Below are 12,216 nucleotides of genomic sequence, written 5' to 3'. Positions count from 1 at the left end.
CATTGCATACATCTACCACTCCTCTGGCGGTTAAGAGCATGGGTCTGTGCTCGGAGCAAAGGGGTTCTACTACCGCCTGGTAGCTCTGTCCTCTAAGACCTATAGCGGCTCTACACCAGATAAGCATTTCACTCATTGGGGGAACCACAATGGGTATGGGGTCTGTCACCCGCACATTACCGATTTCACCTTCTGTTAACCTTACTTGCTGTTGGTACATCAGGACTTGGATCTCCTTCTGCAGCACCCTGCTCTCTCCTGCTCTGGCAGTGTCAGCTATCTGTTGGAGCAAGAACACAACTTCTCCCAAACAGTTACCAACAATGTTAGTGCCTAGTACCATATACGGATTGGTATCATCTGGATTAGTCTCTACTACAATTAGCCCCTGGTCCTTCAGCTCCACTCTCCCCACTTTTACTGTCACATTCTTAACCCCGATTAGGTTAAGGGGGAGTCCATTTGAGGCATAAACAGAAAGATTTGGAGATGGCGGACGTAGGTCGTCCATTCACCAGAACCTCTTGCAGAGGACGTCAGGCATTATGGTTACCTGAGATCCTGTGTCCAGCAGAGCGTGCATCGGGATGCCGTCCAGGACAATGGACAGGAAAGGTCTTCCTCCGACGAACCTGTTGTACCAGTCTGATGAGCCTGGGGAGTTTACTCCTGGGTGTCAGCCCTCGGCCCCACGGTTTTCTCGTTGAAAGGACAATTCTGGGCAGTGTGTCCGGTCTTGCGGCAGCGGTAGCAGGGTCCTTGTATGGACGGAGCTGGTCACTGATCCTCATAGAGGGTGGTGTTGTCCTCCTCCTCCTTCGCATCCAGGGGACATCCTTAGGGCTATCGGCTAACAGGATTTTCCCTCCTTCCTCGGGATCCATCTGCAGCTGCAGAGCACTCAGCACAGTGGTCAGAGTTTTTCTCAACTGGCGCACTTCACAGCGCAGACTGTCCAGCTCTCTAGGGGACATCGCTGGAACCTTGGCTTCAGCAGCCACTGGGGAAAAGGTGGGTGTAGCAGGCACTGGGGTAGCCCCACCCTGGTAACATTGGATGGCATTTGTTTCCATGGGCTGCAGTCCTTTTATAGTCATGTCCTTAAGATTGTCAAAGGTGGCATCTGGATGATCCAAGGACCACCAACGCACAGTCCTGCTCTCCTCTGGAGACCTCAGTCCCCGGACAAACTGTTCCTTCAGCATTTTGTTTTCATTTTCGATGCTGGTCAGACTAACCTGTTTCAGAGCCCGCTGGGCCCCTTGTAGACACCAGGCATAGTCCCGAACATTGTCCTCCGGCTGTTGAGAACAGCTGTAGAACCTCATCCGGAGGTCCGCCTCAGTATGATCCTCAAAAACAGTCTGTAGCTTTTTAAAGATTGCGGACACTGTCTCCTGGTCTGCGGCTGACCATGTTTCCACTTCCCGTTCCGCAGCACCAGTCAGTTGTCCTAATACAACAGCGGCCCTTTGCTTGCCTGTCATAGAGTACATGTCCAAGATACCACATATCTTCCATTTGAATCCAGACAGGGTATCTGGTTTGCCGTTGTACTGGGGGAGCCACTTTGCTCCAGGAATGTACGGTAGAGTTATGGGAATGACAGGAGCTACAGGCGCTGCTGGTGGACCGGCCGCCTCGGCCTGCCCGGCGTAGGGCGCGGGTTAAACATCAGTGCCGTTAACCGGTATTCCGGCGTTGTGCTGTTCCTCGGACATCCTGGCGCCCCCCTAGCGAACTGTGGCCTACCTTCTTTTCTTTTCATCCGGTAGGCCGCAGCTCCACAGGTGACAGTCGTCTTCAGGACCTTGCGTCGCTTGCGTCCTACGTCAGAGCGTTCAGCGATGCTCCTTCCAGGGCCTAGCGTTTCCTGGTTTGACGTCGAGGCGTGGGGCATATCTGGGGCTTCACGCGCTTTTGCAGGTACGCCCCTTAGTTTCCCGCAGTTACGCCCTTCTTCTCGCTCGGCGGCCCAACAATGGCGGCAATCTTCACCACAGTCAAAACACACAGTTTTTTAATTAAAGGCGCACAGTACCCGGTGGCAACGGGCATAACACTCCGTCGTTGCAGCGGACACGGGATCCTGTTCGTGACGCCAGAGAAGATGACTAGCCCAGGGGATAGGGATGACTCGGTACCTGGGCCTTTGCCTGGCCTTGGGGATGTCGCGGTGGTCGGCTCCCAGGCCCGTACCCTGGGGTCAGCTTTAAAAAGGGGTTTGTTTGTTAAGTTTATAAAAGTTCGTGACGCCACCTGTGGCTTCTGGTGAGAATCACCAGCGCTGCGCAGTCCACTGAGGCCGATGATAAGGCAGCTCGATGGTATAGCTCCCCACAGGTGGAGCTAGGCCTCAGGGCAGTGTACGGAGAGGGGGATGCAGGACGGGCGAGACCCAGCCGGGTCAGAGCAAGAACGGGGACGGACACGGTAGTCACTTCAGTACCTTTTACTGATGGAAAATCAGGCACATCCCGGAGCACTGTAGGGTGAAGGTTGCATATAAGGATCCTCCCCAATGAGCGGGTGTAGGGCCTCCTGTTTCTTGCCTCTGCGTAGTAAGTTTCTGACCTGCCTGAAGCTAGGCCTAACTTTATCTCTGTCCTGCACCGTCTGACGTTGTGGTAGGGCCTTCTCTTGGAGTGGACGCTCCCAGCTTACGCGGCCTATGTGTCTCCTGGCTCTGTTACGTATCGGCTCTCTGGTGAACCTGGGACTTGTAGTTCTCCAGGGATTCCGTTTATGTCTTACTGGGTCATAGAGATCCCGGTAAGCTCGGAACCGGTGTCCGGTATATGTTTCGGGGTGAGCTGGGTAAGCTCTTCTGCCCCCACTGCTACTCACTTTCCACTCGCCTTCGGCCACGCTCGGGCCCTCACTAGGCTACTCATACTAACGGCAGCTTGCCGCGCTTCACCGATCTTATGGCGCTGGCACACCTTGAGCTCACTATTCTGAGCTACAACTGAGTCTAGACTGGGCTTACCTCTGCAGACAAACTTCTGCAGGAACCGAACTGAGAACTCTGTCCCTTTCTGGCTGTGAGCAGGAACTCTGTTCTGACTAGACTGCAAACTGAAACTAAACTGAACTACCTAGCTCCACCTTCCCTATTTATATCCCTAACGGGCTCCCTCTGGTGGTCTGAGGTGGAAGGTGGAGATGTGTGAATGTTTATGGGGGCCTCTTGTGGAGGAATCCATCAATGCACTCTTCTAGGATCTGTGATACCAAGCGCAGCTGGGCGTCACACTCCCATATATAAGGCACCTCCTCCAAAATGGAGGTGCCCGAGCAATAGTTGTTGCACTGGGTACTTACCTCTGCTTCAGCCCTCAGGTCCCGCTGCTAGCCTGACTACTAGTCCTGCCCGCCAGCCTGACTACCAGTCCAGTCCTCCAGCCTGACTACTCTCCAGCCCGACAGTCTGTCTTACATTCAGTCCGCCTGTCTGTCTATGGGCTTTGCCCGCCTGCTTACCTGGAAGCACCTGCCTGCTACCTGCCATGCCTACCTAGAGGCTCCTGCCTGTCACTTGCCGTGACCACCTGTCAGCCTACCTGGAGGCTCCTGCCTGTCACTTGCCATGACCACCTGACAGCCTACCTTGAGGCTCCTGCCTGTCACCTGCCATGACCACTGACAGCCTCCCTAGAGGCTCCCGCCTGTCGCCTGCCGTGTCTGCCAGTCCATCCACCTGGATCACTCGTCACCCTGCCTTCTGTGCCCATCTGCAGTACCGGTCAGTCCCTGCCATCTGTACGGTGGGAGTCACCTGCTCCCTTACAAGGTCGTCCCCAGAGTAGCACCTGGTCCCTCTGCTTGGATCCTCCCTGGTCACGGAGTCGATTGAGCCGCCGTACGACCTAGGTCTCTCTGAGTTGATACCTAGTTACGCCCCTCTGGGTCCCTCCTTGCACCGCAGCACAGAGGTTCCACCACCCGGATCCGTAACACTGTCTATGGGCTCTGCCTGCCTGCTTACCTGGAAGCACCTGCCTGTTACCTGCCGTGCCTGCCTGCCCGCTTACCTGGAAGCACCCACCTGTTACCTGCTGTGCCTGCCTGCCCACTTACCCGGAAGCACCAGCCAGCTACCTGTTGTGCTGCCAGCTTGCGTACCCGGAACACTCGTCTGACTATCTGCCTAATCAGCCTGCTTGTCTACCCGGACCACCCGTCAGCCTGCCAGCTGAACTTATCCGCTGTACCGTTCAGTTCCTGCCTTCTGACCCGTGGGAGTCACCTGCTCTCATACAAGGTCGGTCCCAGAGTGGCACCTGGTCTCTCTGCTAGGTTCTTCCCTGGTTCACGGAGTCGACTGAGCCGCCATGAGACCTTGGTCGGACCGAGTTGATACTTAGTCACGCCCCTCTGGCCCCTCCTTTTACCGCAGCACAGAGGTTCCACCACCCGGATCCATAACAAGTTTAAGATTTCCCGGTAACATCCTGGCCAATATAACTTCCTTATTATTCACTCCTGGGTTTTCTCAACCCCTAGGTGTCCCCCCAGAATATGTGACTGCTGTGCCATGTTTAATATCCTCTGACGGTATGAACCTGGAACTAACAGCTGTTCCACTACCTATTCACTTTTTAGTTTGGTTACCCGTTATAATAGCTCCCTCTGAACTGCAAAGTGTGGGTACCTGGTGTCCGCCCCCGGCTCTTGAGCAACACCATTACAAACAGTAACATTATCCCATGGCCCTTTCAAGGTCAAGTCCCGAACCTGAGCTGACCCAAAGTTCTCTCCAGGCACCTCTAATTCAGGGAGGTCGACCACCTCAGACACAGTCTCATCCTCGTCGCCGACAAGGACACATAGTGGGAACCCATCCACTTCTGATGTCGACCGGGGTATTTCTCTAGGGTCCTGGCTTTTTTTCGCGGGACTCGGTCTGGATCCCTTCCCCCACAAGTCCCAGAACAAGGGAAAATCACGCCCCAAAATGACGGGATGTATCAGGTCCCTGACTACCCCAACCTCATGGGGTTGATCGCCACAATCTGTTCCGACTGTCACTCTGGCCACTGGGTAGTTCTTGGTGTCCCCATGTATGCAGCGTACGCCCACAGATTTGGTAGGGATCAGCTGGTGGGGAAGGGTGGCACTGACTAAGGTTACCAGACTCCCAGAGTCCAACAGCCCCAGGACCATCACTCCGTTAACAGATATGGCACACGCCTGCAGGCCCTCGCTGGGTTGACAGTCCACACTGCAGGCTGGGTAAGCATAATATGAACATCGTCTGCCTAGGCTGCAGTCCATTGGCTCAGCAGACGTATGACACTGGGCGGCTACGTGTCCCGGATTGCGACACCGCCAACAGATCACATCCTTAACAACAGTCCTTGCAGCACCTTCAGTGGAAGCAGGTCGCACACACAAGTTATGTCCAGCCTTCAGCTCCCTCCTGAGTTATGGCTGTCCAGTCTAGAGACCTTGCCTCTCCAAACACAACTCAAAAGAAAAAAAAAACAGGACTGAACATTTAAACCATGCTCAGCCACACCCTTTAAGTGAGTTAACCCACCAGCATATGACATGCTGGAAGAAAGTCCACTGGTTTCAGTTCACACAGGCTAGCAACCTGTGCGACACATACCTCCCCTCATATACCATACCAGTGACTCTGTCACACCTTCTATTACTCAAAAATGATTCATCTATTGAATATAGAAATATCAAAAAAGAAGACTGTAATGAATTTTCTTCATGTGATCAGTTATGCATACTTTCTAAATTGGGATTGCCTTAATTAATCATAATTCATAATTAAGCTGAAAAAGTGTGAAATAACAAAATATTTTGATGCTGGACTTCATTACATAAATTCTTAAGGCCCGATATAATCTAATTACATAAATAAGGAATGTGAACTATGGTATTGAAACTTAGCATAAGTATTATCATAACAAAAACTAAACATGTCCTATAATGTAATAAGGGAGGGCTCACCACCATTGTGCTTTCTGTTGTTTTTTTTTTCCCCTCAATAGCCAAAAAATGATTTGGAAAAAATATTCAGAAAATGAGGCAAAGGGTTCAAATATGAAACTTTGGACACTGTTTGACCTCCGACCTAGGAGGCAAGGACTATTGTTTTCCAACTATTCAAACAGAAACTTGCAATGGAAAGCACAATAGAGAACCATCCCTAAGCCCTGGTAATAAGGTAGCCTTATATTACTATAAATAACATATGTATTGTAGGACTTGTTACTTGTACTGATTCTATCCTTTACCTACTATAAAAGTATATAGTATAAGAATCCAATATGTTTTTACAGAAAAAATAGTCATGAGACGTTAGGTTCCCTTTAAACCACTGATGTAGTTCTTCTACACAAACAGAACTCACTACATGTGGAGCCCACGACTTGTCCTGATCACCTAGCTTTACACCAAGTATGAATAATACACTTTTCCAATGAAGTCCGTAATGTTCCTTCGTTGTTTCTTCACTACAAAACAACCGCAAATGTCGCAAAAGTTGTCAGGTGAATTATGACACCCCCTTGTAGCCATTTCAATCACATTGATAGAAGCAGAAGTTTAATCCACCACAACCACTAAATACTGAAAGGAATCATGGTAAGCACACCACCACACTCTTTTGAACTCTGTCTAAAAGAAAATCTGCCTTTGCTCCACATAGCAACCAATCACAGTGCAGCTTTCATTTCTTATACTGTTGAGGTAAAATTAAAGATATGCTATGATTTGCAGCTATGGACACCCCCACACTCTTTGGAAGCTAGGTTAAAAAAATCTTCTCTGCCCACAGCAGCCAATCGCAGCACAACGTCCATTAACTTCTAACCAATCTAATGACAGACACCAAAATCATCCACCAAAGGTCACTCTAATGTGTCAAAGTATGGTGCAAGAAAAAGTGTATGGAGTCAGTGTTTGTGAAAAAACTGTATGTGAGTTCAGTGATCAAAAGTATATAAAAACTGCCTCTTACTTTTCAAATAATTTTACCCTTGCAGTCCTGTGTAATTATAGAATGTTGCTCTCAAGTAACAACAATATAAAATAAAGATGGAAGAAAAAAACAAGTAATGTGATGAAAAAAACAGAAAAGAAAGATCTTCTGTTGAAGACAGCGAAACGCGCGTCAAGGTGTCCCTGGTCATAGGGGTGAGGTTTTACACCTGTTGGATACATACACCAGCATCATGTCCTTAGGTAATTCTACCAATCTTGTTGTTGTTTTCCAGCTCTAAATATTTCCCATTTCTTAATTCAATTATAGATATTTGTTTGCCATACATGTGTATATAGTCAATTAAGTCATGTATTTACAACTGATTGTTACTGTTAACAATTAATTGTTTGGTATTTGTTGTTGGGCTTCTAAGATAAATTAATTTATTAATTGTATTATACTTTATACTATTTATGGGTGTTTAATGCATTGATATATATCTAATTAGTATATTTAGTATTGCTGGATTATGACATTAATATATTACATATTATTTTTACATATGACATCAATTATATTACTATACCTGTTTTTTATGAAGTCTGTATTGTATCCCTGCCTCCCCCATTGATTTTATATGTTTTTATGGATATTTCATTTTCTACATGTATTCTTTGCATTTGTTAATTCTTTGACATGTTGTGATCAGCAAAGTTGTATATATCATACATTTATAAAATAAAGAGGGAAGAGAAAAGCACCAGACATAGCTTATCTTAAAGTTCTCACACTGCTTTAATTAGTTAGACTGCATAAAAATAGGCAAGTTTGTGATTGACTTGCCTTTCTATCTGTTGTCATTCTCCTGCAATGACAATGTTTATCTTTTATACAGCTCGCTTCCCTGAAGCACGCCCCCTAGTGCCTGCAAGAGTGCACAGTAGATACATCCCAATAGAGGGGTTAACTTTTAACATCCCAGTCAGTTCTCTTCAGCCCACTGATTTCTATACAGCAGATAGCTGGTCACGTCCCTCTACCTCCCTCCTTTCCTCTCTTCTTCTGAAGGGATGCGATTATAAATCGCCAGTCCGGCACCTTTCCAACCAGGTCACCTAATCAGGGCTCTCTGCTCTCACTGTTATCTCTATGTGTCCTGTTATTTCTATGTGTAAATACAGGAATAACAGTATAGGCTTAGAATGCAACACTGATAACTGAATGTGCTATAGCAGAACTTGTGCTGGACTTTTTAGTTCTACTAATACTACAGATCTATTCACCAGAGTTGTTACTCAAGGAGGAGAGCCCGCCCTGGTGCAAAAGCAGAAAGTAAGGAAACTAAGGAAATTGTATAGCTCTGAACTGTTCAAGAGATAACTTAAGAATACTCCTTTAAACTAACAATCTTACTCCAGTCACCCGACTGGAGTAAGATTTCTGGCTAAGTGCTTGGAGGAGGATGCCACCTTTAAGATGCACCTGATTCATTAAGTGATGCACACCTCTTTATGAATCAGGCTCCTCTTACTCCGGCACGCCTCTTCAGTAAGACTGGAATGTACAATATCAGTCTTAATAAATCGGGCCCTCAGCTCTTAATCATGGCTTGACCACTTGAGCAATTAAGAAGTGTACAGGATGATAATTCTCTTCACTCCTGAACTCTTACCACTCTAGCTCTCATTACCCCTTCCAAAACATCTAAAAATTCAGCCAAACTACACATTTTATTGAAATTGAATTTTGATCAATGGTGGGAGAAGGTACAACAAAGTTACAGGTTTGAGAAACTGCATGGCTGGGATGCCAAGTCTAAAATTACATTTCTTACAATTTGACAAAAATGGATAGACTTATCCTCCCTGAATCCTCTGTACACACTCTAGCTTTTGCCTTGGCTTGTAACTTTCTCTCTGGCTCTTATAGACAAGTAGACTGCTAAGAAAATATTAACTAATGTTCATTTTTCCTTGCGCAATATTCATTTCACAATTTCCATGTTACTGTTTGGTTGATGTTTGTTATCTTTAATATCATAATTACTATACATTAAGGAATGCTAATGTTTGCCCTGCGTGACAAATGTATTAACTAACTTCCATTAAAAAAACTCCCAAATGAATAAAAAATACAAAAAAATCACAAACAAAATGTTCAATTACATACTATACTTTTGTTATTGATTTGATTAATAAACTTTAATGTTCATCAGCTTCTCTGAGAAAAGTTCTACCATAGTGTTTAAACCTGTGTCAGTGGATCAGGAGCTCAAGATTTTAAAATACGGTAATACTTAATAATTTCATATTTTACATTCTTGGTAAATGTAGTCACAGTTTTGCAAAGTAAATCCTTATAAATAGCTATGGTTGTCTTACCTATTTGCCGTAAGTGTTCCTTTGATGTATTATATTATGTTTCTGTTAACTTTTTTAATTATTGTTTGGTAAGTGGTGGGTTTCTTTCTCTTTGCCACACACAGATACTCTTTGTGTTAAAACCTGGCATGAAATATAAGAGTAAAATGTAGTGTATGAGCAAAGAAACACTTATGTGAACAAGATCAAGGTAATTATCATTATTGATTAAAACCCTTCCAAGATGTATGTTCTGTAGGAAATGGCTTAAAGGGAATCTGTCAGCAGGTTTTTGCTATTTAATCTGAGAGCAGCATAAAATGGGGCATGATTGCCTGACTTCAGAGATGTGTCACTTATTAGGCTGTGTGTTGTAGTTTCAATACAATCAGTATTTTATCAGCAGGAGATTATCAGTAGAGGACTATAGCTCATGTGCCAGGCAGTCAGGCTAATTTATGTAACCCCGCCTCCACCACTGATTACCAGCTTTCTGACAATGCGCATAGTGTACCCAGCAATCTGCGAATCAGGGGCGTGGGAGGGATTAAACACAGCACAGAAGTCTTAGCACTGCTACATCTACATCAGACTAAATAGGTACTTTTTGAAAACTACACCAAGCAGTGATACATCCCTGGAATCAGGTTTTCTTGCCCTAAATTATGCTGTTCTTAGATTATATAGCAAAAACCTGCCGACACATTCAATTTAATAAGTGTCACAAGATACTCACTCACAGAATCACACTATACTGGTGGTATTTTGTGATTTTTAATCCAGTCCGAAGACTTAAAAAAATGTTGAATGAAGTGGCTGAATTTGCTTTCAGCCATCTATTATCAGAAAGTTACATACAAATTATCATTTGCCGTGACCAATGACAGATTGCTGTCTGCCAAAAATTTGATCTGTTGAATTTTTTTATCCATTGCCAGCAAAAGCCACATGTCCTTAGCATGACTGGTTGATATGACTAATCATTCGCCACTTGGCACAACCGCTCTGCTGATTTTCATTTTTAGCGTGGGGTTTGGCTGGGATCCTACTAAATTTCTTTCCTGATCACTAAAATCATCTTCTGAATTGCTGCTTTGAATTACTTTTTCAGACAATTGGTACTGTAGAGCCAGAGGAATCAGTGCATGGCACGGTGAATTTCTCTTTCTTCTCCACTTCTCGTGCACTACCCCTGCTAGGTTTGTTTCACACAATTTGTCAGTTTTGTCTGAAATGTTCTCATATTTCCTATTTCAAGTGGATTGCTATTAACATTTCAAATGAATCTTTATCCTGCTTGTGCACTGTAAAAAGGAATTTGGTGGCTCCCAGAGAAAACATATTTCCATTCATTTGCTAATCTTTACTTTTTGTATTATTGCTACAGTTTATACAAAGAGTTTATTTTTGATATCGCAGCGATAAGACATGTAAAGTAATTTTAATCATTAAAGGTTTGTACTTATATTCTACGCTGATAACCAAAACAGAAACACTGAGCGGTGGCCCCTTTACTCACTGCTTACTATACGGCACCCCCATCACTGCTGAAAAAATACTACCTGGAGCTAAGAACAATAACAGGGAGTTAAATAAACCGTTGCCATCTGTTTCACAGAATTTCATAACATGTTTATGCATTTGATATGAGAGCAAGTTTACACATCTAAGCTCATCTGTATCTGTATCTATGGATTATGAGAGGCAGCATTTCCAGTAATGACTGTGAAAGTGAATATATGAATAACTTAGCTTTACTAACTTTATATAAGCCACCATTAGTATAATGCTACTTGTATCTGAGGCATACAGTAATATTTGCGTAAAATGGGACATACAGTACTACTGCTGATATATTCTCATCATAAATGAATATATAATTAATTTCGGGAAAATTACCCAATTGCTTTAGGAGGTGCAATTTTTTTTATATGACATCACAGTGGCCCCAAACCAGTGCCAGGCCACAATGCCTCCACATAAAACAAGCTGCAGTATTTCTTCAAGCTCAATGCCATTTATTGCAGATGACTGAAATCTTTTCAAATTTGAATTCTCTTGCTTCGACAATTTTTCCCTAATATTTGATATGCAGCAAATTGATTTGTCATAAATAATAATACTGCAAAGCTTCCAATTGCCCTGAAGAAACATGTGTAACATTCTGAGGTATCCTAAAACTGTACTAAAGCAATTTCAAGCTCTTTAACAGAAACCTTAATAAAATAAAAGTGACGTCACTAAAGAAATTGATGGTAACCCGGTAGTAACTCACAGCCCATTCAATAAAACAGTACGCTTACAGACTTTTAAAATTAAAAAATGGTCCAAAAATTATCTCTCTTAGTTACTTGTGATCAGGCAGACTAATGTTTACAGAACACTGACTCAAACTGACAGTGTCACTGACAGAAGTAACATCACCTTGCTTTGACTAAGATGTGTGATGTACCATATATTCCTTAACACCCTTGTCTGGACTGCAAAGGAGTCCAATTGTTTGGTAGTACTGTTGGCCAGATGGCTGGTGCTAGTGGTGTTTCTGCTGCTGTAGTGGCCTCCACATTTTTAGCTATGGTATTTTTTTCTTTTACATTACCCTGTCCATTTCCATTACCACTTTTTCTTTTACAATACATTTTGTACAACATTATAACTAACTTTTGACAATCTTTTCAACCCCATTAATTTTTTTTGCCAAAAGGGACATAACAAAGAATGTTAAATAGGTAGGTACATGTATAGAAAGCAAAATGTGGCAGCAGGCCGCAGTATACGTGTTGCATGTATGTATGACATGTGCATTTTTTTAACAAAATGCAACTCTTTTCCCAAAAATTACAAGATAATAAATATAATAAATCAGTAGCAGCTTCACTACACATTTGTAGGTACATTTCAACTTCGTTATAT

The 12,216-nt window shown here is 44.3% G+C and overlaps 1 long non-coding RNA gene across 2 annotated transcripts in view; it reads left to right on the top strand.

Moving 5' to 3' along the window:
• LOC141251470 (uncharacterized) overlaps nt 1-12,216 on the top strand; it is a 57,032-nt gene that overhangs the window by 19,047 nt on the left and 25,769 nt on the right. Inside the window, exon 3 of one of the 2 annotated variants that reach the window (XR_012313195.1) lies at nt 7,021-7,203. This is a non-coding gene — a long non-coding RNA (uncharacterized lncRNA). Of the gene's footprint in view, nt 1-7,004; nt 7,204-12,216 lie in introns of both variants that reach the window. The other variant, XR_012313196.1, reaches the window with a different exon arrangement.

The sequence above is a fragment of the Phyllobates terribilis genome, unplaced genomic scaffold (genome assembly GCF_046119375.1).
Source record: "Phyllobates terribilis strain yellow unplaced genomic scaffold, ASM4611937v1 Scaffold_2__4_contigs__length_985480577, whole genome shotgun sequence".
In the NCBI taxonomy this organism is placed as follows: domain Eukaryota; kingdom Metazoa; phylum Chordata; class Amphibia; order Anura; family Dendrobatidae; genus Phyllobates; species Phyllobates terribilis.
Note: the sequence above shows the minus strand (reverse complement) of the source record. Positions and strands in the feature narration are given on the sequence as shown.